Source organism: Pongo pygmaeus, chromosome 7 (genome assembly GCF_028885625.2).
Source record: "Pongo pygmaeus isolate AG05252 chromosome 7, NHGRI_mPonPyg2-v2.0_pri, whole genome shotgun sequence".
NCBI lineage: Eukaryota > Metazoa > Chordata > Mammalia > Primates > Hominidae > Pongo > Pongo pygmaeus.
In genome coordinates, this window is record NC_072380.2 from 138,146,635 (window position 1) to 138,159,267 (window position 12,633).

A 12,633-nucleotide genomic window follows, 5' to 3' on the forward strand; every position below is an offset into this window, starting at 1 on the left:
GCACTTGTAATCCCAACTACTCGGGAGACTGAGGCAGGAGAATCACTTGAACCCAGGAGGCAGAGGTTGCAGTGAGCTGAGATCTCGCCACTTCACTCCAGCCTGGGTGACAAGAGCAAAACTCCGTTTCAAAAAAAAAAGAGAGAGAGAGGGCCAGGCGAGGTGGCTCACACCTGTAATCCCAGCACTTTGGGAGGCCGAGGCAGGTGGATCACCTGAGGTCGGGAGTTCCACACCAGCCTGTCCAACATGGTAAAACCCTGTCTCTACTAAAAATACAAAAAAAATTAGCTGGCGTGGTGGTGAGCACTTGTAATCCCAGCTATCCGGGAGGCTGAGGCAGGAGAATCGCTTGAACCCAGGAGGCAGAGGTTGCAGTGAGCCAAGATCACACCACTGTACCCCAGCCTGGGCGATAAAGCGAGACTCCATCTCAAAAAAAAAAAAAAAAAAAAAAAAGGAGAGAGAAACCAAAATTGGGAACGATCAATTGAAATATAATTACTGAATGAATGTAATATAATTACCAATTGAAAACTATATGATTAAAACATAATCCAGTTTGTTTATTCATTTGAGTAGCTGCCGTCTTTTTAGGAGGCTTTAAAGATAATTCTGGGTTAGAAAATTGATGTTGTGGGTTTATCCCAAATAACTAAAATATTTTACGCCTTATTTCTTGATCAGATTGAAGTAAAAGAGTGTTTTTTTTTAAGTCTTTAATTTGAGCTAAAACATCTACCATTTTGTAGTATGTGAGAGCTACAGACGAGAGAGAGAGTAGGTACAGAACTAAGGAGGCTGGAAGTCCTTGTCCATACAGGTGCTGGGCACAGAATATAAGAAAATAAAAGGTGTTAAAAGTAAGATTTCTTTAGAATATTACAGGACTTGAAGGTTTGACCTGAAGTACTCCATTTCTCCAATATAGTATAAGTAACCACAAAATATATGTGTACAATTGTTTCAGGATTTAAAGGCATAACTGTATTAGGTAACTAATTACCATAGGGATTATCATGAATGGGTTTACAGAGATTCTTGACATCTCTAAATGGGTCTGAATAGATTAATATCAAGGTAATCTGGGAACTCCCTTTGAACCTTTTGAGGTTAGTGTATATTAAAGAGCTCCTCCTCAATAAAAGATTGCCATATTCAAGAACTATCATAATTATGGGTGAGGTTTTCTAGCACAAGGAAAATCATTTTTTAAAACTGTTTGCTTTAGTGAGACTAACATTTGAGGAAATAGTACTGGCCATTTTTCCAGGTTGTATAGTCACTTTTAAGAGGCAGGCATCATCCAAAGACTTCTCACTGGCCTTTTTTTTTTTTTTTTAAACAGATTCTTAAGTTATGACATTGAAATTGACAGTCAGAATCATGTCCACAAGAAACAATATTCTAAACTTGATGTATGAATCTTTATGATGCCTCTGTCTTTAGAAAATTTTTGAATTATTTATGAGGTCATGGGATGGAGCTAAGTATAATAACTGTAGTCTCCATTTAAGAATCAGTTTTCATGCCTGTCTCATCAGAGTCTAGTGAAAGAGAATAAAAGGTGTATAAAAGCACATGGAGAGCTATGAATGTGCAAATTACTGAGCACCTCGAGGGCCTGGATTGGGTTGTGTGCCAGGCACAAGGAGTATCTTAACACACGTTTTCACTGGAGTAGATCTGGACACCAAGGCCTGCTGGTTTCAGAATTTGCTGCCAAGCCAGAGGATGAGTAGTTCTCTCATGAGAGCCCAACTCAGGGATTTTCAAAAATGTGGTCTTGAGGATTCTCCACATGATTCACAGGCTGGTGCACAAATTCTCAATGTGTAGTGTTTTATTTCTGGCATGAATCAGTGATTTGCTATCCATCATCGTTGTTTCATCAGAAACAGTAGCAACCTTTTCATTCATCCCTGTCATCTGGGTCTCCACTTTCTGTTTTTTTTTCTGTTTTATTTTTAGTCGCAGGGGAGTTATAATCTTAAAATGTCACAGCTAGAAATAATATCCAAGGTCATTTAGTCCCAACCCTCTCAGAGATGAGGAAATGTCTAGTCATTGTTTCAGTGAGACCCGAAGTCAGAACTCCTGGCCCCCAGTTCAGCACCTTCTTGGCTGCCTGCATCAGGCCTGTCCCATCAGACAGTCTGCAGACCAAGGAAATGTGAGCGGCACTGTCCAGACTCATCCAAGACTGAGTTGTGACCAAGACAGCTACTGTATTAGTTAAGATGTGGAGAAAACCACCCTTGAATCATGTTGCAGCAACATCAAGGTAGGACCTCATGCTTGATAAAATCCCCACCTGGGAAACCAAGATCTGAATGACAGCAAGACCAGCCTGACCTCAGTCCCCTGTGGCAGGGCATCCTTCCTTACCAGGTTATCTCAGTGAGACTGTAATTAGGATGTTCTTGGATGTGTTTGAAACCTGGCACAGCCTTGCAGTTTCAGCCCAGGTCCTTTCAATCTGGGGACAGCAGGAGCTCCCACTACAGGAGCTTTTGGCTGTGAGCAGGGCTCCTATCAGCTTGGCTCTTCAGAGCTGTCACAAAACCTGGAGACCGCCATTGTTTTTTGATATCCTGTTTCCTTTCTTTTTAGTTACCAAGAAGATTTCCTTTTGAACAAGCATCATGTTTTGTTTACATTGAGGGTTAGGTGTTTATGTTGATGTTTTAGTTGGAATCCACGTCTGCCTTTAGTTATAGACAACCTCATTGCCAGCAGATCTTAGTCCTCAGCAACACACCTGTCTAGCTTGTTCCGATATACTGCGACAAACCTTGAGAGTCTGGGCGCCCTTTTTAATCTTGTGGCTCCATCACAGTAGAGAGAGTGATAAGTATGGCCTCTGGGATCAGACTTATTAGCTGCCTGGCAAATATCAGGCCAGTTTACCTCTCTGGACCTCGGTTTCCTCATCTGTAAAATGGGGGTAATATTTGCAACCTGCCTCATAGAGTTGTTGTGAGACACATTGTGAATTAATTCACACAGTGTTCACTCAGTTCAAGGCCTGGAAGATAGTTAGCACTCAGTAAACTGACAGGTGGCCGTGGAGGTGGTGGTGATACCATGTAGTAAGAGTGGTTGTTATTTTTTTTTGTTACTATCACTTCTCTCCAGCCCCCTCCGAAAGAACCATCATTACCTAGAATCATTGACCCTGAGGTTGGGAGTTAAAGCCAAAGCTGGGTAAGCTGCAGGAGGAAGGAAGATGACCTAGGAATGGGAGGGAACAGGTAGCTTTACAGATACGGGGCACGTCGCTTTCAGAAGGATGGAAACGAGGCTGCCTTTTTGTTAGGGAAAAACAGAACTAACTTTTTTTTCTTTTTTTTTTTTTTTTGAGGCAGTCTCTCTCTGTCACCCAGGCTGGAGTGCAATGGGACGAGCTCGGTTCACTGCAGCCTCCATCTCCCAGGTTCAAGCGATTCTCCTGCCTCAGCCTCCCAAGTAGCTGGAATTACAAGCGTGTGCCACCACACCTGGCTAATTTTTGTATTTTTAGTAGAGACAGGGTTTCACCATGTTGGCCAGGCTGGTCTCGAACTCCTGACCTCAAGTGATCCACCCACCTCGGCCTCCCAAAGTGCTGGGATTACAGGTGTCAGTCACCATGCCCAGCCCCCAGAACTAGTTTTTGGACACACCATGAAGAAGTGTGGAAATCTCTTGCCCTCTTGACAATCCCCAACCTCAGGGAGGAAGGCTCCCCTTAGAGAAACAGAGATCTGCTCTGAGGAATGCATGGGCCAAAAATAAGCTCACACCTGGACAACTCCAGATTTCATTCCATGCCTAATTACATTTATTTCTTAAGCCTTGAATGTACGCTAGGTACTAAAGAAAACAGAATTTAGAGCTAGCTCTTCCCAATAAGAAGCAGGAGGAATGGGAAACGCCGGAGGCTTTGGAGGAGTGATGATCACCTGACATTGCCTCCCACAAGCACGTGGCCTGGAGCACTTACCTCTCTCTAGGCCCCAGCTGTCAAGTGTAGGGTTTGGACTAGGTGACCACAGCTCCTTTCAGTTTTAATGTAATGCAGAGTCCACTGAAAGAGAAACTCAAACTTTGTTCCCTTTACTTACTAGATTTTTGTGTTACCACCTCTTTCACACACATGATGTGAAAAAGGTGGTATTGTGTCATATATTAAGAAAGAAAGGTGAGCGGGCACGGTGGCTCACGCCTGTAATCCCAGCACTTTGGGAGGCTGAGGCAGGCGGATCACAAGGTCAAGAGATCGAGACCATCCTGGCCAACGTGATGAAACCCTGTCTCTACTAAAAATACAAAAATTAGCTGGGCGTGGTGGCGGGCACCTGTAGTCTCAGCTACTCGGGAGGCTGAGGCAGGAGAATGGCGTGAACCCGGGAGGCGGAGCTTGCAGTGAGCCGAGATAGCGCCGCTGCACTCCAGCCTGGGTGACAGAGCAAGACTCCATCTCAAAAAATAAAAAATAATAATAATAATGATTTAAAAAAAGGTTTCTCATAATTTTGAACAAGTCATTAGATGTCTGTGACTGTTTCCTCACCTGTAAAACTGTTATCAGTACTCAGGGCCCTCCCTCATAGGGTGCTTGTGAACATTAGATAATAAAAAGATTGTAAAGCACTGTGTAAATGTCAAGTGCTGGGTAATGGGGAAGAGTAACTGCAGGCAGGGTAGGAAAACTTAGCATGGGAAAGATGAAAACTATAGATTTTCTCCTCCCTGAAGTGTAAAAACGATCTTTTTTTTTTTTTTTTTTTTTAACAAAATAACCATGCTAGATGACGAGTTGGTGGGTGCAGCGCACCAGCATGGCACATGTATACATATGTAACCTACCTGCACATTGCGCACGTGTACCATAGAGCCTAAAGTATAATAATAATAATAATAATAATAATAATAAAAAGAAAAAAACAAAAACAAAAAAAACAAAATAACCAGATTCTTTGTATACACTTTTGTCTTAATGCTTCAGAATAGCAGTTTGGGGACTGCCTTCAAAATCAGACCACACTGTTAGAAGTTATTTCACTGCTTCAGAACCCAAATCCCCTGCAAGGAATGTAAGAGCAACTTACTTTCTTTCAAATTTCAGTCAACGGTAAAGTTTCAGTGTATAACATGGTCCACTTCTTGCAATCACAAATTTACTTGCAGGGGTAAAATTTCGGAAGGAGCAGTGGAAGAAGTCTGGTCTCCAGGGTACTTCTTGTAAACTTCAGTCAGATATGGCCTGTGCAAGGGCAAACAGTAGTTCCATATTTCATTTATTTGGCACTTTCTCTAAGGAGATCAAAGCTGCTTTGTGGACTTAATCTATTTAATTCTCACAACATCCCTGCCATGTAAGTAGCTGCTATCACCCTCCCTCTGCTGATATGAAGCCCACAGCCAGATATGAAAACTGGCTTTTCAAGGGCACAAGCAAATCGACATCAAGAACAGGAGTTGGACTCTAAATTTTATTTATTATCCTCTTCCCATTTGAATAAATTCTCCTAAATAAAGCAAATTTGAGAATTCTTTATTTTGCCAGTCACCGATACTAAGTCAAAATTTGAGAATTCTATAAAGGGCATACTTTTGTCTCTAATTCATAGATTCTTAGAAAATTGGCATATTTGCTGAGCCTTCCTCTTCACTGTTAGATATTCTAGAAATTTTGACCTTAGATACATGAGGTAGTAAGACCATGCTAACAGTATTGTATAGTTTATGGAGTCAAATATACCTGGGCTTAGCTAGCTCTGTGAACTTCAGTTTTCATTAAAATGTGAATAATATAGTACTTGCATCAGAGTTATATCAATTAAATGGTGCAATGCCTATAAAATAGTTAGCATAGAAGCTGGTGTATAGTAAGCCTTCAGTAAATAATAGTTCTCATATTACAAAACAAACAGGTTCTTAGGTTAGTTCTTTCCTTGTTAAGATTTTCATTGAATATTTAAGCTCTAGTCAAGCTAATCCAGATATATTACAGATTTTCTTTTAAACAGAATGCTTCATACGCTACTATAGCAAGCTTGTTCCATTTTCCTTTCCCCTATCCCCTTCAGGGTTCCATTTTGGTTACAAGAAGCTTGCTCAGGGAGAGGTTCCTGCACTTTAGCTTGGATTTCTGTCAAAACAAGATTACCTCTTTAGTTGACCCTGTGAGAAGCCATTTAGTCTTATGAACCAACCTTTAATTTCAAAATTCTTTGAGTTGTCCTGAATGTGGTAAGCTACCCTGCAATGTGCTTGGAAATTATCTAGTTTGGGACCTCAAGAGAGAGGGATAAGATGATCTAATCAGTTTTGGAACTTGGAAGAGACAGAGTTGTCTGAGTGGAACACTGAGCTGTGAACCCAGTATCATAGACGTTGATTGTTGCCAGTGAGCTTCGTTCCCAAATGGGGGACCCATGCAGAAAATAAAGGTGTCCTGGTCCCCACTCCAGACCTGCAGAATCAGAATCTCCAAGAGTAGACCTGAGAATCTAGATTTCTTTTTTTTTCTTTTTATCTTTTTTTAGAAACAGAGTCTCGCTCTGTCGCCCAGGCTGAAAGACAGTGGCACGATCATGACTCACTGCAGCTTCGACCTCCTGGGCCCAAGTAATCCTCCCCATTCAGCCTCCCAAGTAGCTGGGACTGCAGGCACATGCCACCATGCCTGGATAATTTTTTATTTTTTATTTTAGAGACAGGGTGTCACTAAGTTGCCCAAGTTGGTCTCGAACTCCTGGCCTCAAGTGATCCTCCTGCCTCAACCTCCGGAGTCACTGAGATTACAGGTGCAAGCCACCACGCCTTGCTAGATTTCTTTCTAATGTAGTTTTCCTGGTGGTTCTGATACCACCAAGTTTGGAACCACTGCGAGGCCATTTTCCAGATGAAGAAAATGAGGCCCAAGGAGAGGAGTACCTCCTCCAAGATCAGTGGCATGCTGAACTCATGAATGGCAGAGGCCTGCTCAGAGCTCAGGTCACCCTCACAATCAGTGCAGGTTTTTTTCCCACTACTCCTTCATGCTCCTGGGTCTGCTGTCGACTCAGGATAAACAAAGTTGTCTGTGTCTGTACTTTCTCATCTGTATTGTAGATATAATAACTCCTGACCTTAAAGCGCCATTGTGAGGTTAAATTAGTTAAAGGGTGTTCAGTTCACTTTGTCCTTTACTCAGAGTCTGTTCTTTAGACAACTGAAAGGGTGCTAAATTAAGCCATTTTGCAGAGAGGTCTGAGTCATCTAGTGGCAGCTGTCTGTGCCTCACTGGAGGTGCTTTGATCATTGTCATCTAAATGCATGCGTTAAGTACTATCTGTAGCACAGCGCTCCAGGCTGTGCTAAGTGAGTTACCCAGATAATGGTCTCTGCCCTTGAGAACAGCGCTGAGGCAAGGGACATAAAGGTTATTCACAAAGCAACAGAACAGGGGATCCGTGAACGTTGAATTCAGAGAGCCTAGAAGGAGCATGGGGACGCCCATTCTGCGCCCCTGGCTTAGAGGACCGAAGTGCTGCAGCTCAGGTCACATGGCACGTTGAGAGCAGGATGTGTGACCCACCCAAGGCTGCGTCCTTCCCACCTCCCCCTGCTGGAGGGGAATTGTTTTTCTCACGGGTTGGAATGTAGCAAGTGTCCATTATAGTCGATCTGGAAAGGCTTTAGTTTGGAGTTGGTTTCAAGGATGTCTTGAAATGAGGCGGTTAGAGCTCAGAGGATGGCTTTGGGGATGGTGGGCAGACTACGTGTATGAAGGACTGGGCCAAAAAAGATTATGAAGTATCTTTTCTTTTCTTTTTTCTTTTTTTTTTTTTTTGAGACACAGTCTCGCTCTGTCACCCAGGCTGGAGTGCAGTGACCTCCCAGCCTCAAACAATCCTCCCACCTCAACCTCCTGATAGCTGGGACTACAGGGTGTACACCACCACACCCGGCTAATCTTTTATTTTTTTGTAGAGGCGGAGTCTCACTATGTTGCCCAGGCTTATCTCAAACTCCTGGCCTCAAGCAATCCTCCCATCTCAGCCTCCCAAATTGCTGGGATTACAGGCATGAGCCGCAGTACCTGACCAGATTGCGAAGTATCTTGAAGCAATCTGGAAAGAAGTCTTGAAGCAATTCTTGAGGGTGTTTTGTACCACAGAGTGAAGTCCCAACAGGACTCTGAGAAGGAAGCCACCCACTCAGAATTACTGCCAAGGGAGGGGCTGTAATGACACATGATGGAGTGAGGAGGTATGGGAAGCAGCTCTAGAGGGTTAAGGAAATCATTGCCACCATTTTTAAACAGCGATTATGTGCCAAGCCCCATGTTTAGCATTTTACATAAAATGCCTTTATCCTCAGAACAGCCCTACCAGACAGGTATTTTCATCCAGACAGGTGTTTCCTCTGTGTGTATGACAAAACGCACTCAGGGTGATTAGGTAACTTGCTCAAAACACAGAGGGACTGAGGAAGGCAGTATTTAAGCCCCTGCTGGATCCTTCCAAATCTGTTTGCTACACCTTAAGCCCTCTCTAAGAATATTAGAGATAGTTATGGATAGCCAGCCAGGAGGTAACTAAAAATTTTCACTATTGTCTATAAACAAACAAAGGAGCAAAATGGGGGTGATACTCCATACAGTGAGAGGGGAAAAACCACACAAGCTCTCTCAGTGTTCTGAATTATGCCCAAGAAAGGATGAGCAGAAAATGACTAAGGTTCCTTATTTGACAGATCACTGACATGGTGAAGTGACCCAGTGAGATAGAGGAGATGAAGAATCTCCAAAGGAAGATAAGCAAATGTCATTTATAGTAAGAGTTACCGATGATTAGGTTGTTTAAGAACTAGGCATTGCTCAACCAAAGGGGAAAGTTCAAAGTGAATAGGTAAGTTGGTGTGTCATCTAAAGAGACGATATAGTGTCATCGAGTGAGATAGAGCCTCAGAAAACATCACTTTTGGATCTGTGTATATATGACATTGTACTAAGACACTGTAGCATGGAAGTGAATAGATAAGAATTAGGAAAATTACAAACTAGGAGAGGACAGATGTTATCACACAGCACCTTGTAATAAAGGGAGAAGAGTAGGGAAAGTTAAGCCTGACAGGACCCCACTCCTGGTAGAAAGGAACCATTGATATGGCTTTGAAGATAGGAAGGACAGAGCATTGAGGCAGAGTGTAAAAGCAAACACCTCTAGTATCATGGAATCCAGGGAAGAAGGAAAGGAAAGGAAGAGAAGACCTGTGAGCATTTTATTATGTGCTGGGCATATTAAATAATCAGTTACTCAATTAAATTAAATTCAATACTCAGTTAAATACTCAGTCCTTACAGTAGTCCTGCCAGTTAAGTCTTGTCCCATTTTACAGATGGGGAAACTAAGGCTCTGAGAGGTGGTCATTTTCCCGAGATCAAACAGCTAGGGGAGGCAGGATTGTCCCAGGTCTGACCCTGAATCCCTTGCTTCTGCCACACTGCTTCAGCCAGAAGTTGTAGAAGGGGAAGGAGGATTGGTTATATGCAGAGTCAGAAGCTACGAGAGGATGATGAGGATCAGAGTGGATTTGGAGAAGTGATGAGGATATGGTTGGCTTTGTTGGGTGATACTGCTGCAGAGTAGAAATGGGAGAAGTTGGCCACAAGGAAATTCACATGGTTGGGTTCACAGTTTCATCTGCCATGTGTGGCATTTTACTACCTGGTATATGGAAGATTAAATATTAGCTGCATTTAATTCTCTCTTTGGAGAACTGTGAGTTCCTTTTTGAACAAATTCTTTGCAAGCCACTTTTAGTCTACATAGTTGGGCTTCCAGGTTGATGCACTTTCAGATTATAGTTCCAAGAAAAATACTGACTCCAGTGGGTGGTTTTTCACATTTTTAAACTGATCAGTCCTATTGGCAACATAGACATCCATTCATTCCCATCTGGGAACTATGGGAATCTTCTCGTCCACCTAACACTGTGATTTGGTCATCTGTGTTTAGTAATATCCCAACATCTGATCTTCTTGCCTTTTTCAGTGACATAGGCTTCTTATTGTTTGTGAAATTATGGGTTTGCATGAATTGCAACTAATGGTAGAGGTCTTTGAAAAAATAATTATAATTTGAGAAAATGGGGTTAGCCTATATTAGGTTTCTGTAGTCTTGAGGTACGGAAAGAAGAATGGGCAAACATTTGCCCTTTAAAGTAGGTAAGAGCCCATAGCACAGTAAGAAGTCTGTTTCCTCTCACTGGGAAAACAATTCCAGCCACTGATTTAACTTCTCTTATTGTTGCTGACTTGCAACCCCACTCCCCCTCTAAGTCTATGACAGGTCTGAACATAATTCTTCTTTGTAGTCCATTGACTCTTATAAAATAATGCTGTGATTATAAGGTTTCCTGAATACAATTTTCAGAATGTTAGTAATAACCACATTGCACCTACCTGCCATACTTGGGCAATTATCTCTGTTGCTCAATTTACTTAATATTGGTCATAGTGAAACATGTTTTCATCACTTGAAATCCAAATTTTATTTGCCAGATTGCTAATGGCCACCTATTTCTGTAACATAAGGTAAAATGTTATGCAAGTTTGACTTGCAAATACTGTATGTTGACTCTTGAAAACAACAGGTTTGGCCGGGCATGGTGGCTCAAGCCTGTAATCCCAGCACGCTGGGAAGCCGAGGCTGGCGGATCACCTGAGGTCAGGAGTTTGAGACCAGCCTGACCAACATGGAGAAACCCCGTTTCTACTAAAAATACAAAAATTAGCCAGGCGTGGTGGCGTGTGGCTGTAATCCCAGCTCCTCAGGAGGCTGAGGCAGGAGAATTGCTTGAACCTGGGAGGTGGAGGTTGTGGTGAGCCAAGATCGCGCCATTGCCTGGGCAAGAGCGAAACTCTATCTCAAAAAAAAAAAAAAAGAAAGAAAGCAACAGGTTTGCCTGGAGATGGCAGCATAAGGAGTCATTTGAATTGACGAAGTATTCATGAAAATTTCTGTTTCTTTTTAAGATAGTCTGATTCCTCTCAGGATAAAATGTTGATAATGATTGAAAGGATAAAGCATTTAAAGCTGGAATGGATTTTTGATACTAGAGAGACCACCCTCCTTCTAATTCTCATCCCTTTTCAGGCTGGAGAGGAAACAAGGTGGAGAAAGACGGTATACATGATGTGACCTCCCAGGTCACAGAGCTGACTAGTGGCACAGCCAGGAACTTTCAGTCATTCTGGTGCTCTTTCCACCAAAGCACCATTTTCTTCTAAATGGCAAACAGTTGTCTTGAAGGCACTGTCTTTTTCTACCTAGATGTTGGGTGGGAAAAAAAAAAAAAAAAAAAAAAAAAAAGCTGCCTTTTATATAGAAGTTCTTGGGAATATTTCTCATATAGTGAGATCAACAGAACGCAAAAGTTTCTTCCTGCAGTATCTCCCAAAGTCCTCTTGGCTTGAATTTTCTTTTCATTTTTCTTTTGAAAAGCTTTGTTCCTTCTGCACCTTGGAAAAATAAATCTTGTTTGTCCTGACAGCAGAATGCAAGCATCTATTGCATCAAAATTCCCAAGTGGAGTAGAAAACCAATGGTCCTTTTCTGAATTTCATTAGCAGTAGCAACAAACATTTCATCATAACCTCAGAAGCAATACAGAGAAGAAAAGAAAAATCAAGTTGGCAATTACAGCTAACATCATGCAAGATGAAAGCCTGGCATTATAAAATCCTTACTGTTGTAAACTCTACTTTACTTCTGGATCTGTCTGCAGGCAGCCTACCCTTTCAAAATTCAGTATCTGTTGTCAGTAGTTGGGTTATAAATGAAATTTATTCTAGGAGTAATAAATATGGTATGCATGATGAAACTGAATGATTATGGAAAAGGTTTCTTGACAAGGACCAAATTAGGCTATCATGGTGCTTCTGACATCTTAGCATCTCAGTTTAGGCCAAAGATTTCTTAAGGATTCCGTGGAAACTAAATTCAAGCTCTGCCCTAGATTTACAGTTGACATGAAGGTCAAGGATGAGCAGGCCAGGGAGAGCACAAAGTGCCTCATCACAAGGTGTGCCTTACCCTGAGACATCCTGTCAAAACTGTTCTATGTTGGTAATTCACATGGGGAGAGGATACATTTTAAAAAGCTCTCTGGCACCTCGTTGCTGTTGGAGGAAGGGACACTGCTCTGCAGTGTCTTCTGTCAGGTCTGCCTTGAGTCCTGTCCACCCTCAATTTTCTCTCCCCAGCTTACAGTTCTCCAAATGCACCTGGTCTCTCTCCTTGAGGGCTGGAGTGAGCTCCCACACTGCTTGGGACGGTCCTTTTCCTCAGGAGTCCACTGCAGAAGCTCACAGAACTTATCCCTTGTATGCTAATGGCACTGTCTGCCCCAACACTGGACTAGGGTCCTTTGGATTGGGGGCTCTGTCTTGTTTATCTTGGTGTATGCAGAACCTACCATACATGAGAGGCACACAGTGGTGGGCGGGTGGTTGGAAGAGGAAGCATGCAGGCAAGCTTCTGTATAGCTTACATTTCGGGAGACATTTAAATAATCATAATCCTGGGAAAATATTAAGTAACATTAGAAAAGCTGCCTTTCAGATGCTCCTATTCCCTAGTGTATCATAATGGACAT

At 42.4% G+C, this 12,633-nt stretch overlaps 1 protein-coding gene across 5 annotated transcripts in view; it reads left to right on the forward strand.

Moving 5' to 3' along the window:
* NSMCE2 (NSE2 (MMS21) homolog, SMC5-SMC6 complex SUMO ligase) overlaps positions 1–12,633 on the forward strand; it is a 274,102-nt gene that overhangs the window by 234,211 nt on the left and 27,258 nt on the right. The gene's annotated exons all lie outside the window — the stretch shown is intronic.